Raw genomic sequence first — 11,740 nt, 5'->3', positions numbered from 1 at the left:
GTCTACATATATACAAACATACACACAAACATATATGTATGTAAATACATGTCCCCTATATTACTACCACAGTGCTCCATGCTATGTGTGAGGAAACAGCACACATAGCAATGCACACAGATATCTGCAGCTGTCAGTGTGTGCAACATGGATGGGTATGTCACATGTGAACCCCTTGTTGGGACCACATTGCCCTTGTCTGTGAAGTATGGAATGGGAATATGGGGAAGTATGGCAGGTATAGTTGTGGAGGTGGTCAGGGTTGGTAGATATAGAGGACAGCCTACAGGGGTAGTATGTGACACATATGGTGGGTAAACACCCTGGATGGTGTGTGTGGTCTGTGATGTGGATGCCCCAATGTGCCCCAATATGAACATAATGGGAACAAGCCTCCCACCCACTGCTACTCACAACAGCAGTCTACGTCCTGAAGGTGCCTGGCCTGGAGGCTGAGCAGGAGGAGCATGCTGGCCCTGTAAATGTGTACTGGGTGCCTCAGAGTGATGTAGCACATCCCACATGTGTCTGTGGAGCCCATTATGGAACAGACCCTGGATCTGACCTCAGGGGACAGGAACATGTCTGTGTGTACCCCTGGGGGGAACAATATCCCCTGGGTTAGTTCTACCTGATGGTATTGCTGGACCAGTACATGAGGAGGCCCCAGGGTGGGACATATGTGGTGTGGCCGGGTAACATGGGCAGATGAGTTTGGAGAGGTGGTTCTGCTGGCCAGTAGTACACATACATGCTATTGTGTCACTGTTATAGAATATATGTTGGTAGTAATAGTCTACACAATCCCAGAACATGTCCAACAGCATGCATAGATAACCCCAATAACACAGTATGTCAGATGTGCAGCACCTACATAGCAAGCATACTACAGGCATATATGGAACCATTGTGACCCTGACAATGACATGCAGGTGAATAGTCTGTAACAGGCCAGCAATGATAGTGCCCACACAGGGAACATGACTACAAGCACATTGTACAAAGCGTGGTACAATACAATATCTGCCCCTCTGGTAGGTATGCTGTAGCCATACCTATGGAGTTGTGTGTATGGTTTGTTGTCGCTGATATGGTGGGGGGGTGACAGTGATGTGTATTAAGAACTGTGGTAACCTTGCTGCCAGCCTACACAGCAGCGGTAAATGACATCCTGCTGGATGGACTCATTCATTACTATGTAACCTTGTTTGGCCGGGCTGCCCATGATCAGCAGACCATCCTATGGAACTTCCTAGTCCACAGGGTCAATGATGTTGGACTGCACAACCGCAGTTATGAGTAGGTCCGACATCATTGTTCTGACCTGCTTCGCAATGCCTGTCAGTGTGCTGCTGCAGTCCTGGGGGATCACCTCGCTCAGGGGAGGCCATGCCATCCATCCCCCCTGACATGTGTGGAGGAGCTCATGGCCAGTCTTGTGGCACATGTCCGTCCGGCCAGCCACCAACCATGAGACACCTTTGTGGAGGTGGGTGCCACCCACACACCGACCAAGGAACGTGCAGGTAAGGCCACAGGGCACATCCATAGACCACTGTTGCGTATACATCCGCATAGGTACAGGTAGATCATGCATATCTGACATGACATATATATATTTTGTTGCTGCATAGTAGTGATAAACAGATGTCCATATGGGGTAGTATTGTGGAAAAGTACTGTTGATGTAATGTAATATTGTAATTGTAATATTGTAATACTGCACCCACCCTGTAGCACTGCCACAGTTGTGGCCACTGACTTTGCATCTCTCACCCTCTTATGTAGGTCCCTCTGGGATACCACCAAGCAGCCTGTAGCTGGTGAGTATGATTTATGTAGATGCTTGCCAATACACCGGGCATGTAATGGTGATGGTATATTCCATGCACACATCTAACACACCTACCCAGAATGCATGCTGTACATGTGCACATATTGTTGCTGTGAAATGCACGGTATCACAGGGGTGACCATAATGGGGTATTGGAAGGGTATGTCAGACACCTGCACAATAACTAACATCCTGTCATTGTGGAATGTGTCCACAGGGAGTAACATAATGGTGGGAGACATGGCCTACAGTAGGGACATGTTTGGAACAACACCCATATACAGTGCAACACCAGTGTATATACTTGTAGGACAATGGCAACTGCTGCAGAGATACACTATGGCATAAGGCATCACAGTAGTCCACATTATCAGCTGGGTCTAGGCTGTAACATGTGGTGTTCAGTGTATGGGACACTGCAAAGTGACACACATGTGTAGGGCTTATTTGTCATGTATCTGCAAAAAGGCTGAAGGAGGGGGGAGGGTGTCAGCATGACACACCAATGCACTGCAGCAGGGATCCAAAGGATGCTAAGGATGGCTGTATCTGCACATAGTCAGGTTCAGGACCTGCAGCAGCTGTAACCCTACCCCCTCAGAAATAGTGACAGCAGTGTGTGAACACCAAGGGATGTGCACATGAGTAGACCTTGCAATCATGCAGAATAGGTGGACATGTATAGGGCAGACTGAACATACACTGGCAAATGCAGATGGCCCACGCTAATATACCCCTGCCAGGAGTAGTGACTGCTGTAGTACACACAACAAGAGTTGCAACAAACCATCATGATAAGGGTGTGCACACATATGCCCACATGGTGTGTATGCATTGTGGTTAGCATCCGCACACCTAACACATTCTGAGACACTGCATGTGAAAGTACAGGACATATGTCACATATCGGGCTCATGTACTGTTAAGATATGCAGTGATGTGGTCCCATGGCAGATCAAGGATGGATGCATCATATCAATAAGTGTATGTACACCCCCTATAGCCATGGTATGCTCTGATGGTTGTCAATGCAAGAGTATTGGGTTGGTCATACATGGTCCGCTGATGTTGAGAGCTGTGAATCAGACATCAGGCATTCACAAATGACATCTGTCCACATATCATCCCAGGTATGTCTTGCTGGAAAACATGGGGGCTGTGAGCATTAAAGCTGACATAACCGACACAGTAGTACACATTCAGCAATGGGCTGTACACCTGTGTGGTGTGGTTCACAGTACATGGCAGGGTGCAGAACAGGTGAACAGCAATACCGTGTTTGTGGGTGCAGTGGTATCCAGGGGAAGGGGCTTCACCTAGTGACACAGCACATGCATCACACACATGTATACTGTTGCTAGCATGGATTGACTATAGCTGCACTGCATACTGTTGGGTACCATATGTTATGCATGTTGACAGAGAGGTAATAAAAGGACAGTGTGTACTATCATTGTGCAACCTCACGTGTATGTGTGTGTGTGCATCCTGGTGGGTAGTTAGTTTGTCTGTAGGGTCACTCTGGTGAAGTGTAGGGAGGTTGATGCATTTAGGATGCTTGTGTGCATGTGTGTGTGTTTGTGTGGCTGGCCATGTATGCACATGTGTGATTGTGGGGTGTTCATACAGCAGTACCTCCCTCTGGGATCATGCAGTACATGTACATGGACTACCACATTACACACCAGGAATACTTGTCATGAGTGTAATCACAGGACAGCTGATAGTATAATATGTTCTGTAGCATGGACCAGGCATTGAGAGGGAAGGTAGACACCAGGTACACCCTTAATATCTCAATTCAACAGAGAAGTCACCTACAACCCATGTATGCAGCACTACAGATGCATTGGGGAAATATTAGTCAACACCAGGGAGTGTGTCCAATTATTACAGTTGTCACATGATAGGCTGATTGAGCAGCATATCTGGCATGTACTGAGCATTACATACACATGACACACCAGTGCATGATATTATGGATAGAACATAGCAGCCCACACATATAGGAGTCATGCTCATGATATCAGGACGTATACAGGGGGAACACCGAATGACAGCAGTGAGGCCATCTAAAACTACTACACAGAGGTCAGGCAAAAGTTGTGACTGCTTGTGTAGGCATTTAGAGGACTGATATGTTAATGAGTGTTATTAATGAGTATATGTTAACAAGTGTGATGCAGGATTGGGTAAACATGGAGATATACATGAGACTATCTGTAAAGTCACGGACAGGTAGGTATTATGGAGGTGTGTGTGTGTGTGTGTGTGTGTGTGTGTGTGTGTGTGTGTGTGTGTGTGTGTGTGTGTGAAATGTTAGACAATGCTGTACAGGTTTTAAAGTGCTTTTATTGTTTTCCCCCACAGGTGGCAAGGTGCATCAGGGTCCCTCCTGCATGCAATCTGATGTTGGTGTCCATACAGACATCAAAGATGATGATAGTACTGTTGAGGCACAGGTGGGGTTGTCAGTGGCCAACACTGCCCCATTATTTGACATCCCCCTTTTAGCCACCCCAACCCCGCACACAATTTCAGTGCCTATACATACCCCATTACCAGTGGCCATAGTGGAGGGACAGCTGGCGTTTGATGGCAGTGCACAGGAAAGTGTGGTAAGCATGCCTACTGTATCTGGTCACAGCAGGCATAGCCAGACGTCCAGCAGGGCACCACATAGGCAAATGTCCCAGGGTGGTCGTGGTATGCTCCTGGCAGAGGTGACATAGCTGGTACCAGCAGGTGCATGTTTCAGGCTGTCATGGCGGCGCAGGCATGTATGGAACATTACACCAGACAGGGCCTGAGGCTACAGAGGGTTGTTGTCACATCTGTAAGCGACAACATCAGTGAACTGTCTGGTGTCATCCATGCTTATAGCGTGCTCATGAATAGAGAGCATGGTGAGATGATGGCCCTCATCGGCCATGGTGTGTCCGTTCTTGACTGTGTGGTGGGGGTGTGGCAACGGCCGCGTGGACATAGGCCAGTAACACCAACAGCTGGCAGTCAACACAGATGTGCTAGGACACCAAGGGGCTCCCGTAGTGGCAGTACAAGCCCTGGCAGTGTGGGGGGGTGCTATCCACACCACAACACAGCAGGCCACATGCACATGGTCATGGCCAGTCCCAGGAGGGGCCTGGTACCAGCAGACATTTGTCATCAGCAGGTGAGAATATCACATCGAGGCCTGTACCTGGATGTGCCCATGGAAACCCTGGCAGGCACAGCCCATGTGTCCATGGCCAGAGGCAGTGAACAGCACACCCTGCCAGGTATGGTCTGTAGCTGTCCATAAACACCTGTGTAGGGCAGGCACATGGCAGAACTTTGTGCATGCATACCCACACACTATACAAACACACACAGGGCAACCCCATTTCTACACAAACCACAGCACCACGCCCAGCTCCCTGCAGTACACCCCTCACCCACACACATGGTGTCAAATGTATGGTCCACCCTCGGCCTCTGGCAAACCAACATCACACCTTGTGCATATGATGATACCTGTGACACATCACTGTCATCCATACCATCAATGCAGGGACAGGCTAATATGGTTCTGATGCACACAATGACTGTACTACAGTGTACCACAGTACTGCAGCGTAACATGTTGTAAGGAGTAAAGTGTAATACATATATGGCAGGTAGTGTTGCCATCCAGCAATGATGCATTATAGCTGTTAGTAACACTGGTTGATTGTGGTTTCTGTAATGTTATCCATTTGTGTTGTAGGTGTACATGTGTCAGCATGAGGATGGTCTGCAGTCATGTTCCACAACGGGGTATGGTACTGTGGTGACACCATGGCTGTGACATATCTGGGGTACAGCTGAACACATGTCACAGGTTACTAAAATGGTTATTGCCTGTGCCACATGGATAGGTGACTCACTGGGGCGTGTATACCCTGCAACCTGATGTAGACCCATCCACATACATGCACACTGTTACTTGGCAACACTGGGACTAGACCCCTACCTAGCTATGTAGTGATACTGAAGTGTGTGGCTTACATTGCACACACCACACAGTGTTTAGTGTGAGGTGTGTCCCAGGTTACATTGTACATGCAGAACATCCCCAGACATCTACAGTATGCTAATGGGGGATGTAATGGTTGTATATGGACAATATGTAGTGTGACATACCTTCATATACCCATTAACAGACACATAACAGGCAGACATACATCCGAGGGACCAGGGCCTATTGCTGCTAACTAACTTGACCATGTGTCCTATGTGGTACAGGTAGGCTGCACACAGCACATGCATAACTGGCCTGGATTGTGGTATCAGTTACCTGTATGATTGACGGTCACAGTGGTAACCATAATGTGGTACATTGGACATATACCGGGTGTACCTTGGTGTAATGACAGTGTACACAGCACCCACATCCCCCAGTGGAAATTGTACTCACTGAAACCCATGATGACTGCGATACTACCCATAGTATACCCCAACAGTGATACTACAGGGATATGCATCTAATGCACACATTACATGCATAGTAGGGTGCTGCAGCAACAACACTATCTGTACTACTGTGTGGCAATGGGTTTTGTAATAGGAGTATGTGACCTCGTAATGCTGTACCCTACAGATATACGGACATGCACACATACACACACATGCCAGAACACAATGGGTACCCTATGTCTATCAACCCATTTGTACAACACTGTTGTGCTGGTACTGCAAGGTTTGTGTAGCCAGTATGGGGAGGAGCTTAACAGGGTACATGTAATGTCCCATACAGCAGCAGCCACCACTGACTATGGCAATGGGTGTTGCGTTGGTTGTGAAGGCCCTTGTGGAATTTCCAAGTACAGGTGTGCTAACACACAGACATTGCTATGCTCTGTCATGCACACGTACAGATGTGTCAGTACAAGGGTGCATCACTGCAGGTGGTCATAGCTGTGTACTTAGCTATTGTCCAAAGACAGATTGGTTGTGTAGGGGCTGGGTGTGCAGTGGTATCCTGCCACCTGCCAGGTGGCAGCAGGCAATCTATCAACAGACACTACTGTGGTGACCCTCAGGGTGAGAATGACATGCATCAGCCAATCCTCCAGGTGCATCCTGCACATGGCCACTGAGGTGATCAAGTTGACATGTATGCAACATGCATTACAACACATGGTTAGTGTCTGTGATGGAGACCTGTACCCAAGCATGTTCTGTTGACTGTGGTAGTGTAGTGGAGGTACCTGTGGCATGTGGTGCGTACAGGGTGACATCTCCTATATGTGCCAATTCTTACACAACTAGGCAGACATGTCAATGTCATTCAAGCATAGGTTGCCTGTACATATCCCAGCTGGATATCTGCCATCTGCACATCTGTACAAGGACTGACAGTGATCAGCTTGGCAAGTAACTATGCAGTATGATGAGTGTGTTGACAGATAGATGTTTGACAACAATATGTATGCCATAACTACATGTCAGAAGCCCTCACTAACATGTGCTGTACAGACGGTAGTCTACAGTTACATTCCACATCTCGGATCATTACCCAGTAAGGGGTATATACTGTGACACAGCTCACACACCAGGTATACAACAGGGAGGTCTCAGAGTCCAGCTATGCCTGCAGGTGTGCCTGTTGTCAGTACTACATTTAGCACTCTGCTCTTGCCTAGGTATGCACTGTCAACAGTAGTACTGCCATGATACACTACATGCCAGTGTGACAGCATGTACCCTGGGCTACTACCCCTGTATGTAACACATTCACATGGATAACAGTGCTGTACAGGCCTCATATACATCTGTGTCCCACACATGACACTCACACCCCTTGCTACTGTAATGACAGCACATAGGTGCAGGTATTGTACATGGCATTACATACACTTATTACAGATGTCATTACCCTGCTATTTTACCAGACTGGGTGGTGTGAACTGGTTACCAGGGCTAAGCCATGCTTAGTAAGTATCAACATTGCTGCAATATAACAGCTGAGCTGATTTGCACACTGGTAAGTGAAGCCTACACTGTGTAAGCATCCGTACATTTACCTATAGCTTAGCACCACTTAGCTTCATGCAAACCTGTGCAAACGCACTTAAAGCTGCTCAAAACTGCCTTAACCACTTTGTATCCAACTGCCCTTGTTCTGCCCAGCAACAAAATAAACAGCCCTTGCAGGTCTTGAACCTAAGACCCTGTACACTAAAGTCACAACACTTAACCACTACACCATGATCACTGTGATGACAGCTGTTGTTTTACCAATATAGCTGTCAATACACATATTGAGTAGTATTGAACAATTGTCTTTACTTCCACAATTGTGTAGTACTTGTTATTAATATGACTGCCGCATCACATATGTTGTTTTATTATAATGTACACATAGCAGATACATACGGTGAGATACATCTGGGAGGGTATACACAACCGTGAGGTTTACACATGACAAGAATATGGATATATACATATAATAGGTTGATATATGTCTACATGTACATACACATGTATACTCATACATATGTCTATATACACATCTGTATAGTGCAACATATATATATATGGCCATGTGTGCATCTCTTCGTATGTACATATATATATATATATATATATATATATATATATATATATATATATATGTGTGTGTGTGTGTGTGTGTGTATAGATATATGTATATATAGCTATATATGTATGCACATCCTATGTGTACAGATATGCCAATTTATGTGGGTAAATATGTAGATATCTATAACTATATTTGCATACATATCTATTCTGATATACCTATTACTGTCCATATATATGCAGATATCCATACGTATATGTGCATATGTATCTCTATCTGTATATGTGTAGACATATATTGCTCTGTATATGTATATATCTGAGTGTTTATAGGTATATATATGTACATATACATATCCATCTATGTATGTTGATATGTATATGTGTATGTATCTATATAGATATATGGATAATTATATATACATATATGTTCACCATATGTCCTGAACATGGAGTGGAGCCCTACCTCAGCCTCAATAGTCCTAACCTCTTAGTGCAAGGGGATGTTAGGTATGTATTGTAGGTATATCTGTAGACTGTTGCTACTGTAATAAGGATTGTCTTCACAGACATGGTGTGTGTGGGAGGTCACATCTGCTTTTAACATGTGCGCCTTTGACTACTGATAGACATCCTAAGGACATCATAGTACAGTACCACTGCTAGCACAGTAATGCTCCTGTGGACTACAGCAGAGATATGGCCAATATATGTGGACAGTCTGACACACTCTGGTTAGTCCAGAGGTATACACAGAACCCCTTAGTGCAAAACATGTGGACCAAGCCTGACAATGTGGATGTTAACAGCCATGTAGATGGGAATATCACGTAAATACTGGTATACATTTGCCACATAGGTTATGCATTCACACACCCCTGTCTGTCCTGACATATAATAACCGCTGGTACAGAGGTGGCATGGCCACATACTACCCACTAGTTAGAGACATACATCTGTACAGCATCAAACTGCTTTGTCTGACATACATGACTGCTATGGTGGCCTGGCAGCAGTACTTCCAGCAAGTATCTGGACATGAACTCTCACTGGGTAAGTACACTAAGCTGCTAGGCATGTAACAAAGCACTGTACAGGCTACAGGCAGACTGCCTCAACACTGGCCTACATTTCCTATGGGGGAATACACATGTACCTGCATATATAGCAAGCTCTACAGGCATGTCACAGCACAGAGTAACAGGCACCTGTGTGAAGGTGCATAACCACAACCAATTTGAACACAGCCACAGCCACATATGGTAAGCTATATGTGCCACTCACACACTAACCCTACATATACTGGGCCACTACCAGTGTGGTCCGATGCCTGTCTGTAATATGGGGCAGGTGTGTGTTTGGCCCTACAAACATGTAAGCCGATAGGGTAACATACAGTGGAGCAGCATGTAACATCAGATAGAACAGGACCAAGAACAATGACATCTACCACAGTCTGTACACAGGCCAAGGTACATATTCACAATACACACACTGTCGACAATCACCATAAGTACACAGACCTCAGTACTGTACACACAACCACAGAATGCCCAGGTTATGTCCTCAAATATAACCCCTACTATACATAACATGTGTAGCAGTCTGATATCTCACTGGCTTGTTATCAGATATAATGTCAATACATATGGTGTACAGAACATATGCACCTCTTACTGCATGACATATGTACAAAGGTTGACAGAGTTGTGGCTGGAGGTACAAACACAGGGCCAATATTGACATGTTGCTGTGATGACCTCATACATTTACTGTTGTAACAGGGTTTGTTGCAACATATGTCCTATGAGGGATATGAAGTCAGTAACTCTCATTGCTGTCACCATCTACTGACTGCAATCCTCACACTACCTTCTGCAGTTCACAGATAGGTGTTCTGTGGGTAACACAAGAAACAAAAGGCACCACACACTGCCCAGTCTGCAGATGACCCTACAGATGGGGGGTTCCTCATAAACATAACACTGACATGACAGGTATTAAAACATGTAGGACAGCCATATCCACACACAGCCTGTTAAACCAACATTACTCCAAATGCAGTATAGCAGCATTTACAGTCTGTAGTCAAGTCAAGCACATCCTCCTCCTGTGTGTTGGCCTGTTTTGACAGTGTATGCTGTTAGAGATAAATCCCCAATCCATCTGTGATGCTGTTTGCCAAACAACAGATCTAGTTCCTGCTCACAGTGAATGAAAAGGCCCAACACCAACATGATGTTCATAGATATTGGAGTGTGTTTCCATGCAATTGGCTATGGGAATGTTACCACACCTATTCCACATGCAATCAGCTAGAGGAGATCTGCAATTCATGCAGAGGCCATCACTTACAATACACATGCTGCTGCTGCCTAAGCAAAGCAAGTGTAAGTCTCCACATCCACCAGACAGGGAGTGAGAGAAACAGACAAAGGCAAAGATAAGTCAGGGAGGGGTGGGAGAGTAAAACTTAAGCATCTTTATGTCACACAGCTACCAGTACAGGGTATCAAACCCCTGACTGACTATGTATTGCTATCACATGTTTATGCACATATTGGATGCACCACATAGGTTACATGTTGAGGAGCCCTCCAAACGTATATGTGATGGTGAGAGACATCTGCAATAGTGATATGGTAGCTATACGGTAAGTGTAGTACACATGCCTGTCCACATGAACAGGTGTCAGTGTCAACACAGCCACACTCTCAAAGGGACCCACACACATTGACACACTTGGCAGGGTCAGGAATACAACTAATCACTAGTTAGATTGCCACAATACAGTACTGTGCAGGTATCACATGCACCACAGGGGTTATACAGAGGTTATATGGGCAAAGGGTATGTGGAGGTGTCTGACATCAGACAGCATGCTTCAGTAATGCACTGGGGGTTGTAGTGAGTGTGAATGTGGTCACAGGCATCATACACCACACACACACAGACACAGGGTGTCAGTACTGACATGCATGGGTGCATTGCTTCACGGGTGTGTAGTGGTCGACTGTGCCAGATGGCTATACAAGGCTAGGTGATGGGTAAACCTTGGCATCAGGCAACATGACAATGGTCTGCAGTGTGGCTCAGGGGTGTAGTGTCTGGATTTGCCCACACAGGTGGGTATTGTATTCACCATCCAGTCACCTGGGTAACTATTGTGTGTGGCCATTGCTGTGCATTGCTTGCCATGTATGTGTTCCTTAGTCCATGACATGGACGGTGTCTGGGATATGCACATGTCCCACATGCATGTACAATGACATGTGGAACTGTACCTGGGGTGTCTGGCCCATGTTGTGTACACAGATTGTTATCATCAGATGTGCCAGTCCT

Source organism: Protopterus annectens, chromosome 10.part0 (assembly GCF_019279795.1).
Source record: "Protopterus annectens isolate FY-2018-M chromosome 10.part0, PAN1.0, whole genome shotgun sequence".
Taxonomy (NCBI): Eukaryota; Metazoa; Chordata; order Ceratodontiformes; family Protopteridae; genus Protopterus; species Protopterus annectens.
The sequence above is the reverse complement of the archived record's forward strand: the minus strand, read 5'-3'. Positions refer to the sequence as shown.